Genomic DNA, 7,957 nt, shown 5'->3' with positions numbered 1-7,957 from the left:
AAGTCAACACACCATCAACTGTTGATTGCTCATAAAGACATGGATCCAATCCGAAGATGCACGACAGTTGAAAATATTGGCGTTTTTCATAACAATTTTGGTGTTTTTACCCTTTTTCCACTGTCACCTTCAAACTAACTTATCTTCCCATCTAAGAGGAGTTAAACCAAGTGTGATATATCATTGGAAAGGTGCCAGAGAGGACTATCCCAACCATACCATCTATAGCTTCATTTGAATATCATAGTTTAAACAAAAACTCAATATTATTCAAGCCACTTTTTCATTATTGATTTGATCTTTCAAGGCATCAAAATAACATATACCCATCAATCTTCTTCTATTGACACCACCTTTAATATCAATGACACTAGTTCCAACAACGACATGAAGACATCAAATTCCGGAATCCAAAAATTGAGAATATTATTTAATTGGGACTTTTTGAGAAGTTTTGTGTCTGGTTGTTAACAATTGGCTAAGCATTTTTCCTAGGTCCAAATGAATCTAAAAGAATTGGATTTCCAAATGAATCTAAAAAAAAGTTGGCAATCTAGAGAACTAGAGATTCGAAAGTTTTGTAAAAGAGGATCAATGGAATTTCTCGGATCTAGATGTAAAGTCACCAAGTTCGAAAAAATTGAAGCTTCAAGTTCAAAGTGTGTTGAACTTCAAGATAATCTGAATAAATTCATTCTTTTTTGTTGAATTTCAAGTAGAATTGAATGTGGAAATGCATAAATGAATCAATTGTTGAATATTCACGAGAGTTTGTCCAAATTTGATTAAATTAGTTCAAATTAAACTTGAATTCATGGGTTTAATTTCCTTTTATTAATTTAAAAAGGAAATCCTTAATTCTTTTCCACTTTGAACTTGGTTTATGTTTCTCATAGCTTGCTTAGAATTGTTCTCTCTGAGTTCTAACTTTGATTTTAATTTGATGCAAGTGAAAAAATTAGTTGACGATTTACTCATACTAATGAACAATTTACAACAATATAAGGTCATATAGAACTGGATAGTGTCAACAAATTTACATCAAGGACTGAACTTAGAAGAACATTGGGCACCTAATTGTAAATATTTAGAATCTTGACCCTTTGTCAGACAACGCTTAGTCAACTCTCAACTCTCTACTTGATAACATTTCATAGTTCGCTCGTCTATGGTCTATCCTACTTTATAAACTATATATTCACATATCTTTATTTTTCAATGGATATTTATAAATCTATCTTTAGTTATTTATCTAAGTTATATATCATATTTATGATATTATTTAAGTCATATATTTATTTATCATATTCATATGTTTTTCTATATCTTATTTATTTTATTTATCTTTTTTTTAGTGCATTTTATTACATGTCTTTTAAAAATTTAAAATTAGAGGTTGTCTAATTTAATGCTAAATTTTATCACCAAAATTTGGAATGTTGAATTTTTTCTGATCTTCAAGCTTGCCGAACTCAAACATGAACTTGAACCATGTGACTTAGGTGCAGGGAAACGTGTCTAGCTCCAAGTGTGGCCCTATGTAGTGGTGACACCCTCCTCCCAGGCCTACCCAAAGTGACCATGCCAACCAGATTTCTAAGGTAAGCATGAGACAAGCAGCTAATATAATTAGATTCGACCTCCTATGTAACATTTAGGAAGTGGAATTGACAGAACATCACAACAGTCATCCAACATCATCAACATAACCCTCAGGAGACAAGTCAACCACTCAAACAACTTGTCCTTGGGACCCACTGTTGTTCTGGACCTCTTAGGCCATAGTCACTCTCATGATATGGGAAAGGGAGTGACTAGAGATCCAAAGTCGCTCTCATAGGTTTGTATGCTAGCGACTGTGGCGAAAACTTTCCAGTTCTATGCTAGTGACCCTGGGATTTAAGCCACTTTTTCATTGACACCTATAACCAAAAAGACTGTTGAAAACAAAACATAATGCCCATGGAGCTTTATAACACAACTCGTTGCAGTGTTTACAATGACCACCTGCTAAAACATGATAAACATAACATTTACTGGAGCTTTATAACACAGCTCGTTATGATATTTACAATAACCACATATACACATACACATTTGCTCAACCAACAAATAAAAGATACGATGCCTGCATCCGTGACAAGGAAATCCAAAGGCTCACACCTCCACCCTCAAAGTAATACCAGGATTCAACTCCTTCTCAGGAAGTCTAGAATCCACTACAAAGTCAGATTTTCATCAAATGCCCATCATTATAATCTCGTGCCACTTGTCCTCTCAGTGAACAATTACCAACTCATTGTTCCAGGACGCACTCCCAATGTGCATCTGATTCCATCTGGTAATGCTAATGACCAAAACAAATTCATCCATGACCTTCCCTTCTCTGCTACACAGTCCTTTGGGAAATCCGATCACCCCTTCCATGCAGTCACTCACCTTCCAAGTTCTGTTGGCACCCCCATCTCGGGCAGTCCATCCCTTGGCAAGGCTTCCTTGCATCAGAAGATACAAAAACCAAGGCATATACCTACCTCAAAACTATCATATCAGTCATAGCATGCTCATGGCAATAAATGGACACAATTGGGTACCAATGTCCCATAATGGCCCTGCTCCTGAAGGCTTTACCAACATACTGCTGCCTCTTCAATTCCTTTGCTACTACTGCTAATTCTTGTAGTCGATTTCAATCATCCAACTGAGCATGTTCATGCATTCCTATACCAAGCACATAATTTCCATTAGATTCAAAATAAATTGAAATAACTTCAAACCATACCTCATTGGTAACTCGACAATAAGGTACACTTGCAATCTTGTTTACTTCCTGCCACAACAAGTTAAACTAGCATCATGTATAAAAGCATCACATCAGGTTAGCTCAAAACATAACCATCATAGATCAAAATCATAAATAACATATTTACCGATCAAACGGGAACTATTACCTCAAAACAGGTACTCGAACCCAAAAATCCCAAAAAAACATGAAAAAACACCTTGAAATCGAAAAGTGTTGATGCTGGAATAAAGTTTTTTTTTTAAGAGTAAATTTTCAATATTTTTTCAAAATAACAGTAAAAAACAATAAAAGGCATTTTGTTTGGTGCAAAAAACACCTTGAAATCGAAAAGTGTTGATATTAGAATAACATTTGATTAACGTTTTTTTTTCATGGTACATTTTCAACACTTTTTAGTAATGACGTTAAAAACAAAATATCGCGACTCTGAAAAACTTCAAATTTCGAATGATTTTCAAGCATGACATTAACGATAAAATATCACGTCTTTGAAAACTCTTAAAATTCCAACGATTTTTAAGCATGACACTAAATTTAAAATATCAATTTTTTGAAAAACCTTAAAATTCCAACAATTTTCAAGCATGGTGCTAAGAAAAAATATTTATAATTGTTTTCAGCCATAACGTTAAAGATAAAATATCACGACTTAGAAAAACATTAAAAATCTGGACAATTTTTCAACCATGGAATTAAAACCAAAGATTATAGCTACGAAGCAATCTTAAATTTTCAAAATATTTTAAGCATGACATTATGAAAAAAATTATGACTTAAAAAACTTTAAAAAAGAACACTTGAATAAAAGAGTTATTATACCAAGAGTAATTTTTTTTAAATGCTAAATGTATAGCGATTTTGAAACCTTAGCCTAACACAACTTGATACATTGCATTTTTTTTTAAATCAACAATCAAATTGACACGCAGTGTAGGTGAGCTCAACTCATTGTAATGAAAACTTAAAGACCAACCATGAAATTAACACATTGTGGGGCTGACTCGATTCATTATAACGAAAAATTTAAAATCAACTATCAAATTGCACATAATGGGATCGGGTTGCTAGACAAGCATCGACACATACCCTACAAAAAATAATATATATGTGTGTGTGTGTGTGTGTGTGAGTGAGAAAGATACATAAGAAAACAAAAATTCAAATATTGAAAACAAAAAATTAAAAAACAAAAGTAATAAAACATATAAAAAAAAAAAAAGCATGACAAAAAAAATCAAATATAAAAAATATATATAAAAATTCAAAAAATCAAATATTGAAAAAAAAAACACAAAAAATCCAAAGAAAGCAAAAATTAAAAAAAAAAAAATGAAAAAAAATAAAAATAAAAAATAATAACAAGTAAAAAAAAAAAGAAACATGACAAAAAAAAAATCAAATATAAAAAATATATAATAATGACGTAAAAAAAAAGTATAAAATGTAAAAAGTATTAACCATACCATGTAAAAAAAAAAAAAAGAAAAAAATACGAGTAGAATAAAATAAAAGCCAAATAAAAAATTAAAATTTACAAAAAAAATAATAATAATAATAAGAAAAGCTACAAAAATAAAATACAACATTAAAAAAATAAATAAATAAATTTTCCCCGACGACCTTGAGGTCCAATTGATCAGGGTGGCAAAGGGACGATTCATGACAAAAAATAAATTAAATTTCATAAAATATACAAAAAAAACATAAAAAAAAAAAAAAAAAAATCAAAATTAACTTGTAGAAGTGAAAAGTTGAAATAAATAAATATAAAATTTAAATATATATATATATATATATATATATATTATAAAAAAAAGACTTTTTTAAGTTAAAAAAAAATAATAATAATAAAAAATAAAAAATAAAAACATCATTTTAAAAATGTTAAATAATTATCAAAAAATAAAAATAAATTAAAAATAAAAACAAAAAAATTCAAAACAATTAAAAAAATAAATTTAAAATTAAAATTAGAAAAAAATTAAAAATATTTAAAAAAAATTAAAAAATTTATATTTTAAAAATTAAATTATCAATATATATATATATAAATTTAAAACTTAAAATAAAAAAAATATATATATAATATATATATATATATATATATATATATAAAATTTAAAAAAAAAAAAAAAAAGAGACTTAAATTAAAATCAAAAAATAATAATAATTAATTTAAAAATTAAATTCTTTTATAAAAAAGTTTGAAATAAACCATTAAAAATAAACAATTTAAATAAATAAATAAATAAATAAGTTAAAAATAACATAACCTCGCATCCCCTTCCCCACCCGGCCCCCATGCCACCGCCCTTCCTCCCGCACCTACCTCACCACTCTCGGTTGTCCCCCTCCCTGCTCCCCTACCCCACCCAACGGCCATGCCACCCCCCCCCCCCCCCACTCTCGGCCCTCCCTCTCCCCTCCTTGCCCAAGTCCCCAGCCAACAACTAAGAGGCCTGCGACCTCTTGGCCGCTGGTTGGGGCCCCAGGTAGGCAGGGGAGTGGGGTAAGGGGAGGAGGGGGAAGGGCGAGAGTGGGGAGGGGGGTGAGGTGGAGACCGGGTGGGGGAGGTGAGCGAGGAGGGGAAGGGCTAAGGGGGGCAGGGGGAGAGCCGAGTGTGGGGAGTGGGGTGCGGTGAGGGAGGGGAGTGGCATGGGGGCCGGGTGGTGGAGGGCAGAGGGGAGGACCGAGGGTGGGGAGGCGAGGGGGGTGAGGGAAGGTGGGGGATGGGACGAGGGTGAGGAGGAGTCGGGATGGGGGTGATTTAATTTGAATGCGTTTTTTAATTTATTTTTTAATTGTTTTATTTTTTATTTTTTATTTTTTTTTTATTTTTATTTAATTTTTTCTATATGGTTTTTATTTTCATTTCTAAATTTAATTTTTTTTTTCTAATTATTTTTTTTAATTGTTTTCTTTAAATTGTTTTTTTAATTGTTTTTATTTTTTAAATTGTGTTTTTTAAATAGTTTTATTTTTTTATTATTTAAAAAAAAAAAAAAATTGTTTTTTTTTAATTGATTTTTTATTTTTTTATTTTTTTTTTATTTTTTTTAATTGTTTTTATTTTTTTAATGTTTTGAATTTTTTTTGAATGTATTTTTTTTTAATTTTGTTTTAAATTTTTATAATTTTATTTATTTTATTTTTTATTTTATATGTTATTTCTTTATTTTTATAATTTTAATTTAAATATATATATATATATAAATAAATAATCTTTAATTTTTTATTTTTTTTAATTATTTAATTTAACTATTTTTTCTTTTTTCAGTAATTATTTTAAGTTTTTTTTGTAATGAGGTTTTTTTTAACTTAAAAAAAAAAAAAAAAAAAAGATTTTTTTTGTGTGGATCAATTTCTTTCTGTTTAACTAAAAAAATGTTTTTAGATTTTTTTGTGTGGATCAATTTTTTTTTTTGGGTAATGTGAAGTTAGGGTTTCTTTTGGATTAGCGAAAAGGACTTTCTTCTAGGGAAATGAAGTTTCTTTTGGGTAATCGAAGGTGAAGTTTCTTCTGCAGCAAGATAAGGATTCTTCTGGGAGGTCGAAATAAGAGATCTAGAGACCGAGTTTCTCTAGAGGAAACCAGTGGTAACCTAGAGACCGAGATTCTCTAGGGGAAGTCGAGAAGAAGCAGTGTGAAGGATAGAGATCGAGTTTCTCTAAGAAAGCCGAGGAGAGCAGTTCAAGATCAGAAGAAGGACAAGGAAAGGAAGAAGCATAGCATCAAGGTTAGTGACAAGGTACTTGGAAGGATACTAGAGTGAAGCTTGTGTCATCATCTTGGTACTTATCAATTCAAGATCTAGAAGGAGAATTTTGATCGGATTTTCCTCTCAAGAGGTGAGAGGTTTTGGCCCTCGCTGAGAAGCCTACATACTGTGTCACTTGTCTTTTATTGTGCATATTGGTAATTGTCTTAATGAAGAGAACACAATAATAACATAACGCAAAAAATATTACGAGCTAAGAGTTAAAAGTGTATCACAAGCAATTATCAAGTAGAGAAATTGTTAACTTTGAATGCCCTAGATTTCTCAATAAGGGGTTCTCACAACTAACAACACCTGTTACAGACCTCACTAAGAAGGGAGCTTTAGTTGGATAGAGGAGGCACAAGAAATATTTGAGAAGATGAAATAGGTGATGAGTTCATGTCTAGTGCTTACATTATTAGGCTTCACTCAACCATTCGTGCTTGAGTGTATTGCTTCAGGGACCGGGATAGGAGTTGTATTGATGCAAAATAACCATTCCATTGCTTTTGAGCACTACAAACTCAAGGAATATGAGTGGAATTACTTGATATACAACAAGGAGATGTTGGCCAGTATGCATGTATTGGCCAAATTCAGACAATACTTTGTGGGGAACAAATTTAAGGTGAAGACAAATCATAATAGCTTAAGGTTCCCCATGGGGCACAAAGAGTTGAGAGAGAGACAACAAAAAAGGATTAGTAAACTTCAGGCATATGATTTTGAGATCAATTATGCGAATGAAAAAAACAATGTGTTGGTCGATGCCCCTTCTAAAATACCACCCACTTTTTCTCTCATGGAAATTTCAGCTCACTGGAAATCTCTTTTGTAGGTTGAGTACTCCAAGAACAAGTTTTCCTGCGAGACCCTTGACTAGTTGACCTAGGATGAGAGGTGATGTGTTATTAATGACATCATCTATTACAAATTCGGGATCTACCTGGTACCAAATGCCAACTTAAGGAAAGGATCATGCATGCAGCGCACAACTCACCACTGGTAGGGCACCCTAGGTACTTGAAAACGTACAAATAGAGCAGGGAAAGGTTCACATGGAAGGGCCTTAAGACGAATGTGTTGAGATTCATGATACAGTGCAATATCTGCCAACAAAATAAAGTAGAGCATACTCATCTGTTGGGGTTACTTTAACCACTTCCCATAGAACAAAAATGGGAAAGAATTTCGATGGACTTCATCACGGGGTTACTTGATGAAGTGCAAGGGAAGGATTGCATTTATGTGGTGGTTGATCGGCTCACGAAGTTTGCACACTTCTTCACTATACATTCCCGATTTTCGGCGTCACAAACAACAAAGTTATTCTTCAGAGATATTTTTCGATTGCACGGACTACCAAAAACCATTGTCAGTAACTGGGACA

Source organism: Pinus tabuliformis, chromosome 3_2 (assembly GCF_031772625.1).
Source record: "Pinus tabuliformis cultivar Carrire ecotype Pingquan chromosome 3_2, CPIR1, whole genome shotgun sequence".
NCBI classification, from domain to species: Eukaryota; Viridiplantae; Streptophyta; class Pinopsida; order Pinales; family Pinaceae; genus Pinus; species Pinus tabuliformis.
The sequence above is the reverse complement of the archived record's forward strand: the minus strand, read 5'-3'. Positions refer to the sequence as shown.